This window comes from Halyomorpha halys, unplaced genomic scaffold, assembly GCF_000696795.3.
Source record: "Halyomorpha halys isolate HHAL.00 unplaced genomic scaffold, Hhal_1.1 Scaffold128.1, whole genome shotgun sequence".
In the NCBI taxonomy this organism is placed as follows: Eukaryota; Metazoa; Arthropoda; class Insecta; order Hemiptera; family Pentatomidae; genus Halyomorpha; species Halyomorpha halys.
Genome location: NW_027110898.1, coordinates 699,906 through 709,874, shown reverse-complemented (window position 1 = coordinate 709,874; position 9,969 = coordinate 699,906). Strand labels below are relative to the sequence as shown.

At 29.4% G+C, this 9,969-nt stretch overlaps 1 protein-coding gene across 6 annotated transcripts in view; it reads right to left on the bottom strand.

Moving 5' to 3' along the window:
• The window catches only part of LOC106678192 (atrial natriuretic peptide receptor 1), a 1,188,520-nt gene that overhangs the window by 620,040 nt on the left and 558,511 nt on the right, over positions 1-9,969 (bottom strand). Inside the window, exon 2 of one of the 6 annotated variants that reach the window (XM_067048972.1) lies at positions 9,628-9,659. The exons of the other annotated variants lie outside the window; for them this stretch is intronic. The gene's annotated coding sequence lies outside the window, so the exon portion shown is untranslated. The remainder of the gene's footprint in view (positions 1-9,627; positions 9,660-9,969) is intronic. 6 annotated transcript variants of the gene reach the window in all.

Here is a 9,969-nt window from a genome sequence, read left to right as displayed (position 1 = left end):
ACAATATGGGTAGACGCAATAATGTAAGTTAAATTTATATGTATATGTTTGACTTTTCGTTTCACTGAAAATTCGATCCCTTGTCGTAACGTCCCCAATTTCTTTAAAATTCCTAACAAAAAAATTATATTAAACAAAATAATAAAAATTATACATTTATTTTCTCTGATTTTTTTTTTTATTTAGTACTTTATTTATTGATAAATATTACCATCTGTCACAAGCCTGAGCCATTAATAATAGAAGTAAATGAACACATTTCTAGCAAAAGTTAAAAAAAAATAAAATAAGTAAATATTTAAAAAAATAAAATCTATATATGTATATTAACAGAAAAATAAATAAATAAAATGAACACAATCAAACTAGGATATAGTAAAATAAATTATATGAGGATCCCCGAGCACACCCTTTCGTATGAAAGGCAGAGCAGGGCTCTACAAGATCCCAGCGCAGCCCTCTCACCGCGTCACTGGTAATGAACCAGTGGAGGCTGAGTAATTGCCCTAAAGCCGCAATCACACTACATTAGCGAAGCATCTTGCCATTGCGAGAACTCAAACTTCTCTAAATTAATACAAAATATTTATCTCAAACCATTCATCGACTCAATCAATTCAAAATATTGAAACTTTATGTATACTTAACATTAATAATACACTAAAAGTTAATGTAATAAAATATTTTTTTATCATGTTAGAAATGATTACTTGATTAAAGGTTTAACCGAAAACTAAAAGCAAAAGTGTAATAAGATTCGGTTTTTTTTTTGTTATTTTTAACTCGCAGCTATTTTTAACTCGCATCATTTCAATATTTTTATATTTTGCTGTATACTTATGAAACTAAAATTATATATATGTACACATATTTAGCTTCTTAATATATTTTTATTATTCCAAATAAAAATGAAAATTCGTTCCGATGTAATAGCATTCGAAACAGTCCAATTTATGTATTTCTAAACAAAAATAATAGTAAAGAAAAAAAATAATACATTTGTTTGTCCTGAATTCATACAAAATTTTAATTGCAGATCGTTCTTAGAATTAATCAGCTGAATATATTGTAACTTCGTAATATATAGAAACAAAAGGGATGTGACGGCCGTGCGTGCGGGTTGGGGCATAGGTCCCGGAGCGCCCGGTTCGGAATGTTGTGTGCTCGATTGCCACCTAGGACAGTTAATAGTTATTTCTCGACGCTCTCGAGAATCTAAAGATCTTTACACTACCACCTTGGTTAGTACACGGCGGAAAATCCAGCCACCAATACTGACACAGTAAACTCAATTTTTTTTTGGAACAATGCCAATTATGAATTGAAATTAGAAAAAAATTAAAAGGTTATACAATATTATTAAATCTAGAAAATTTCAAATGCACAGAAATATTTTTAATACAGCATATTCCATGATCAAATGTTTAAACAAAAAATTAGAGCTACGCGTATTATCAAAGTGTATGAGCGTATGTTGGTGGAACTGAAAAGAGAAGTAAAGATGTAAAAAAATGGATGTAAATAATTCTGAATTAAATAGATTGGAGCTATATCCTAAAGCCTGGTAAGAAAAAACTATATAAAAAACCTTAAGGTGAGCAAACATGAATAGATTTTGAACTACATCTAACCACCATCGTGTGAAAAATAAAGAGGGCAATCAAAATAAATACGAATAAAAATTATTAATCCACGTTGTAAAATTAGAATGATTTTGTAGTAATATTATTACACAACTATAATTTTCCTGACCATAAGTATGAATGCTCTTGGGTGAGTGAGTATCTGTTAGTTCAGTAACTATAATAATGTTTAGGTGAAAATAATACCGAATCTAAACAGCAGATTATAGGTCAAACACAACTCATTAGAAGATTCTACAGGCAGAGAGTAAGCACACCGAAGCACATGGTATTAGTAGGGCCTTCATGTCCTGCTTGAGGAAAACCCTTTAATTCCAGTTCTCATAGCTCATGCAACAAACCTCCGAGAGGAACATTTTTATTGCCTAAATAACAAAATTGCGTTTTGAGGTTTATATGTATATTATAAGCCGACATGCGTTTTAAAGTAGAGCTGGGCAATGTTCAGTTAACAATTAAAAAAAAAGAAAAGAAAAAAGCTTATCTCCGAAAAACAAATTATCAACACAAAAATGTAGCAATAAAATTTTAATTTGGAATTTTCGTACCCATTTCATAACAAAAATGAAATTAATATATAATAAAGTCTAACTAGTTATAATTTACATGTTCTAAGCAAAAAGAACATTGACTGTTCCAACCCATAGCAATGGTAATTCAAAATTTACTAATTTATTACTTTTTCTTTCCGACCGCCTCATGTGAAAGGAGTAAGAGTAAAGAGGATTTTTTTTCCGGTAAATATTTTGAAAATGTCAGCCTGTTCTAACACGATCTCTATGTTGAAGATATCAATTAAGAACTCGATACAGTAAAAACATTTTTTCCGAGAGAAATGTAAATATAAAGCTATGATGTATTGAATGTAAAAAACGTTCAAGGACAGTATTTAAAATGAAAATCGTAGTTCTCACGCCAAGTAGAACTAAATTTCCCGACCGGCAATGTTATATTTTACCTAATACATTATCGTTTAAATAATTTTATGAGCTAATGTAATTTCTAAATGCATATTTTTATCTATAATAATTACAAAACGTCAATAGACAAAGAGTTTTTGTTTAAGTTAAAAAGGCAATGATCACTATCGGTAATGTTTGGGCCTTAAATTTATACAACTATAAGATGTTTGTCAATAAAGGAAATTTTAGATAATAATAATCATAAACAAAAAGCAATGCGGCACACGACAGGTTAATTTAAATCTAACAAATACGTTTAGCCTTTTCAAATGATTATTGATTTATTAAATTAATTTTTTTAAATTTTTAATAAATTAATTTATAATATGTTGAGAGAAATGCTTTATTCGACAATGCTGCCCAAATACATGGGGTTGCTAAAATTGCTTATCAATCCATGATTGGATATATAAACACTAATATATGTTAATGAAAGATATACAATTTTTTTACATTTTCTTTTTTCAAACAATAATTAACTATATAGAATGGATATGATTTTGATTAAATATTTTTTTTTAACAATTTTATTTTAGTTATATATTTTTTCATCAAATATATTTACATAGTCGTAAATGATTGTTGAACCCAAAACCATTTCTGTTCATCATTAATCAGACTTTTCTTCATAATTTTAATTATTTTCTCACTTTTTTTTTTTCAAAATAAATATATAGTATACATTTCTAGAAAACAAATGTGTATAGAAAAATTACGTGGTATCATAATGACAAAAAAAAGTATATCTCTTTACACAGGGAGATCGACAGTAAGCAGAATTAAGCTCTGCTTGCTATTATCCACTGATGAGAAGATTGTGATCTAAGTTTTCATTGTGAATGAGTCAGCAGTAATTAGTGGAAACTAGTCCTGGCATTAATGGGATCAGCGTTTTAGTTAACACCACCTGAATTTTACAAGAGATAATAAAGCAATCTATTAAACTTGAATTTATTTCACTGAATATGAAGCTATGGTATTATACATATGTAGGGTAATATTCCACTTTAAATTATTAAAAAATTGAAGTCAGATAGTACTCAGTAAACAGGTGCGAATCATATAATTCAATATTATATTTAAAAAATCGAGATTTTTGCCTCAAATGCTTAATTTCTTGATGGTTCTGCTATTTACATGAGTAGGCACATAGATTACAGGTATCACACATCGATATAATACATACATGTAGCATACATCATCATTTGTTTACATCGATGATTTCAAATTCCTTGTAGATTCTTCCATATTGCTATCTAGTACGACTACAACCCATACAGGGTGCTTTCGACTAATTCGAGCGTGATTCACCTCCTTGCACAACCGTTGGTCTCGTATCATTACTTCCTTACAAAGTACTGCACCCCTGACCCTTCATGGTTTGTAGCGATACCGATTTAATTCATACAAATAATTTTATTTTTTGAATATCTCATCTTCAGATTCATCATATTTGAACCGACCATAAAGCTGATGATTACAAGAGAAGGCGGGAAAACGTGGTAATATAGATGCTAGAAGTTAATAGAGGTAATCTCATCAAACTAATGAAGAACGGACGTCTTCGGTGGGCTGGACAAGTTGCCCGAATGAATTCAAATGATACACCAAGACACTTCATAGAAGGAAATCTCTGCCAAGCCAGGCTTATAGAACGGCCAAAACTCATATGTGATGAGTGTGACACAGGAAACCAGAACACTGCTGATGGTGAGTATGAAACTAAAAATTGGAGGTAAAAAAAAAAAAAAGATTTGATAAACGAATTCTTAGCAAGTATTAATTTGTAAGAATACAAATCCTACTTCGTTCTGAATTAATCCATAAGCAGGCTTTAAAAATAATATCATACAAAATTTATAAAACAAAAAATATATTTGTATAATATTCTACCATGGCCACTATATATTAGAATAACTTCAACTAATAACTAACCCTTCGATTCAGTGCCACAAACATATAGAACATGAACTGCATTAAAATTATAGCGGAATATAGGGTTAAAAATGTCCAGAAACTTCAGTGTTTCGTCCCGCTGGGCCATGTCTTTTAAATTATCCTTTATAGCGGAGGTCCAATCCCATAGGACCCGGTTTCTCTAGAGATGGTCCTAACCAAAGACTCAGATTAAATTCAATAGGATAGTTAATTCCTATCTTGGAATTTTAGGGCAGCTTTGACTTGGACAAGTTAGTAACAATATCCTAGAATGTCATTACGGAATTTTGTATATTTAATTTATATAATACTTATAAATAAAATATACAAAATTATTGAGGTAAGTATTCTCTTCATCTTCTTCTTCATGATCTCGAGGTTCGTTATTTTCCTTTATATGATTTTTTTTTTAAGCCTTATACATTTAACCTTTAATTTAACTTTTTCTGTTTTCTTTTGCTTCCTTTATCTCCGGTTAGGATCATGGAATTAAGCTTCAATTGGAACACTGACTTAATCTTTGAGCTTCGATTTTATTGTTTAGTGCCACTATTTCATAAATATACAACACAACTGCTTCCAAATAATTTAAGCTAGATACCTACATTCCTTCTACAAAGCAATCATAATCAACAAGAGAATAGAATCTACCGTTTCTGTACTCAGTAAGGACTCATTCAGTCCTAAAACAGAAATCCTGATGTGGTTCCTTTATCTCCAAATTCGGGTGTTTACTGAGATCTTCAGATTCACTTCGTAAACAGATTGGATAAAGCAAATACTCACAACCAAACAATTTGTATGAATTAACAGACGGAAAACCCATTGGAATTGGGTAACTGACTCCCTTCCATGCTTTTTGAACATCTAGAAACATTAGATGCTGTATTCTCAAGTGAATGATTTTTTAGAAAAAAAAAACATGCCAACCAAAAATCCAGAAAATGTAATCACAGCATAATAGATAATAGATAAAAAATTAGTGAAATTGCATTTGTAAGCTAAGTCCATCGATTTACATATTACTGAGAATATAAACTAACAAACTGCAGACGTTGGGTAACCGATTTCAATGAACATTTTTCTGGTCTCTATGTCAAAAAATATTAGAAATAAGTTCGAGGGTTCGTGCCAAGGTACCGAGCAAAAAATATATATATAATTGCAACTAATTTTTATATTGATGGCTTACTTTACAGTGGCGCTAAATACATTTCAACCAACTTTGTAAAAAATACAATTAAAGGTTCTCTTTTTCAGGAAAGTTTCAACTTGATTTAATTAATTAACTTAATAAGTGGAAATGTACTTAGAACCACTGCAAGCCATCGGTATGATTGTTCTCTTTCTTTGCTATCCATAGATTTTAAGGTAATAAAACGTAAACATACCTATCGACTTCCTTTTTTTCGGGGGGTTTCGCTTTGAACTGCCCTGATGAAACACTGCAAAGTGGGACGATACGTCGGACATTAAATAATTATAAACTATTTGTTCTTTTTTGACCGCAATCCTGACCATCTTCGTATATTTAGACCATTTTTGCTTTATTTTTTTGTTTTTGCACTTAGATGAATACATTTATAATGTTCAACCGGACTGTTTCCCCAATTCCGTTAAAAAAACAAAACAAGATAATACATATATTGAAGATATTTTACCCAATATGTACAGCCAAACATATATTTTTTTATGATAACTAGCATTCAAATGAGTGTTTGAGTAAGTAGAAGTAGTAAACAATCTAATCCAACTAATATAATTAGTAAAAAAAAATGTTCTGTTTTATTTTTTAAAAAAACTTTTAATTTCAGTGATTAAAGGACGTTTGGAATGAATCTGACCTAATTTTTTCAATAAATGTTACCATGTTTTAATAATGTTAACCTACCTTACTGTAAACAACTTTTTGCAGTCTTGTACGTTTAAACTCATTTGTTATGATCAGAAATGTATTCTTATTTTATAATAAAATTATTGGTACATAAAGGCCTTTTGACATTCATTTAGAACAAGTATATACTGTAATAATTAACGATTAAAAACAATATTTAAAAAAATTGAGAATTTTTTTTTTCGGGATTCCTAGTACGTACATGACAGAAATGAACAAATCTCCAATGTTTTCTGACCTAGTATCAGCACGAAAAGTTTCAATAAAATTTGCGATCTTACAATCGCAGCTTCCTATAGTTAGTAGTGTTTTTTTTTAATAATTTATTTAATGTTATTTACAACTGTATAAAATATATACAACAAGTAAATTTGTTGTAGGTGGCATAGTGACAAGATACAAACATATGGAGATTCTACCCATTGATAGAACTCCAATAACATTTCTAGAGGAGAAGACCTCGAGACCATCTTCTTTTCAGACGCCTAGGAGGATTATAAAGTAATGAAGGAGAAGCCAAGTCAGAAACAAGTGGATTTGGGTGGTTGGGAAGTTTATCATGGAAGGATTGGTATCTGGTTCTGGCCAAATCAGTAACATGGGACATTGAGGTCCTGATGGATAACTTGATTTGTGACAAAGTAAGGAGCATTAAAGATTTTACGAAGGATTTTGGACTGTAAGGATTGGATTCGGGTTTTTTTCGGGAATTTGATGGTTTAGTGGAGCCCCAAAGCTCAACTCGGTATGTCCAGATAGGCCTTATGATAGTCATGTAGATCAGTCTTTTGTAATGAATTGGCAGTTTAAACTGTTTGTCTAGTAAATGTTGTAATAGTCGGAATCGATGAACAGTTTCCTGTAGTTTCAGTCTTGTATGTGGATTCCACGTCAGTCGTTTGCCCAGATGAAGTCCTAAGTAAAGGTATTATTAAAGGATACTGTGGAGCAAGAGGTAATGGGTTTACGAGGAGGCTAAATGTGATTTGGTGGGATTTATTGGAATTTATTTTAATTCTCCAGTTTTGGCACCATTCTTCAGGGTTGGTGATGTGGGATTGGAGGTTTTGGGATACAATGTAAGGATGAACAATGACTGACAATAGACATGTGTCATCGACATACGTGGTGAGGACAGTGTGTAGTATTTTTAAAACGAAATATCAGTGAATTTAAATTTCCAAAAATGAACTTATTAAATCAAAATTGAATGATTTGAATCAATTTTTATTCTGAGGTATAAATAAATAAAGGAACCCAACGATCTTGTAGGTCAAAAAAAAAAAATGATTATAGTCAAGAACATTACATAGTTTCCTAGATAGTTAAATTAAATAAAACATCAGGCAATATATAAGAATACAGAAATATCACATAACGTATGAAAACAATATGTGATTTGAATACAATGTTATAAGATAGAAGTTAGGTTGAGGGCATCTAAGAAGAGAGCTCACTAACCCACGTAACATCACGTACGATGGGAAACAGGGGATGATGAACGTGAGGGGAGCAATATAAAGCGAATATTTTTAGGGTGAGTTCGGTATCGGTTTTGTACGGTATTGGAACATATTCGTGTCTAGGAAGTTTAATAAGGTTGAAACAGGATTCAAATGTACTGTATAAATAAAACAAATTAAATAAAATCGATCTTATACTAAAACAATTCGTTGTGTTTTTTAATTAGGTGGATGTATAGTACAAAATATTAGCGCTTTATTTTTATTAGTGTAATAACAAACCGAGAAAATTGACATTAAAACATTACAATTGGTCATTAATTTGTTTAATAAAAAATATGGTGCAATGCACGCTTAGGACATCTTTAAATTACCAACCTACTAATTTCTCCAAGTTATTTGTATTGGGTTTGTGTTGATGTTAACGCTTTTTTTTGTTTTAGAACAAAAAAATTTTTCTGTCCCTATAAAAATTCGTATTTTAGACTTTATCCAGGGGGTAATAATTAATATAAATTATAGGCGCCATCCTGAAAGCGCCGTTTTTTTTGTTGTTTTTTTTTAGCCTTTAGTTATTCATAAAATGTTGTTATATTTTGTATCCATTCATTTTTTATTATTGCAAACAATGAAAATTAGTTATTTTCGTTTAAATGTACAAAATCAAAAGTTCGTTAAAAGTAGGGTTTTGGAAATTCAGCATTTAAGCTCTGGTATTAGAGAGCTAAGTTCTTTTAAGTTTACACCGACAATTTTCTTATGGCTCTTCGTTTTTTGAGAGAGAGATGCTTTATTTAGCCATGCTGCGCAAATAAATTGGGTTGCTACATTACACAGCATATCAATCAATTCCTTGAACGGACATATATACAATATATATTAAATTTTCATGATATAACAAATAATATGTTTTTTTGTCCTAGTATCCTATTACAATCTATACTAGTCTACACACTAAATAAAAATAGTTTAATTTTTTTTTCTACTCCACAATTTTATTCTATTTGACAATTTTATTTCAATTAATTGAAAAAATTATTCTTCCTAATTCACTTTCTCTTTTGTTTAAATAAAATTAATTTTATCCAAATTAAAGTCTCAAAGCATTGTTTTTTTTCTCAAAAGTTCAACGTTTCCGCAAATTTGGCCATACAACTTTTATTATAGATTTATTTTTAATAATTTTAGCAATTAGCATTATTATTAATAAATAAAATACCTTAAAACCAATTTATACTCGCATAAATTATTTAAAATTTTTTTCTTAATGCTATTATGCCCAGGTCACTAGTTTCAGTATAAATTACCTTATGGGATAATAAAACATCAGGGAATTATTTTAATTTATTAATATAATTCCCTAATTTTTCCTATTCCCCACGTTTGACCCGTTAAACAAATTTATCGTTAGATAGCAATGTGAAATCAAGACATAATAGTCACATCAGTAGATCAGTTTACAGAAAAACAAATAAATAAATACATCTTAAAGCAACAAAACTAATACATAAATTTTAAAAAAAAGTTAGTTAAAAAGAAATACTTGAATGAATAAATAAGTTTTTAAAAAATAATTTAATGAATAAATAAGTTAAAATACAAATTCACAGGTCTACAAATAAAAAAAAAATTAGCCTAAAAAATATAATAAATTTAATTCTTTAGGTTCATTAATGAGCACTACTTGATTGACAGGTTATTAACAAATATAGTTATAAAAATCTTACCAATACGCGTAATGCTTCAAGTTTGCTCTTACCTGAAAGAAAAAAATATATATTAATAAAACAATTCAAATTGAATAAAACATAAATAAACATATTACTTTCTGATGATGGTGTATTATTGATTTAATAGGAAAAAAAACTTATAAAAAAAAAATAATAATGATTGAACTCATTGCATTATCTGACGAAATATTCACGATAAAGCGATAAAATCTTAACCGAAAGATCAATAAAAATTACAATATCTTTACAATAAATGTTACTAAACATTGAAATTATTAAGGAGAATCTGTCAAAAATTATCTATTTTAATATTAAAACAATATGTATAGACTGTTTTTA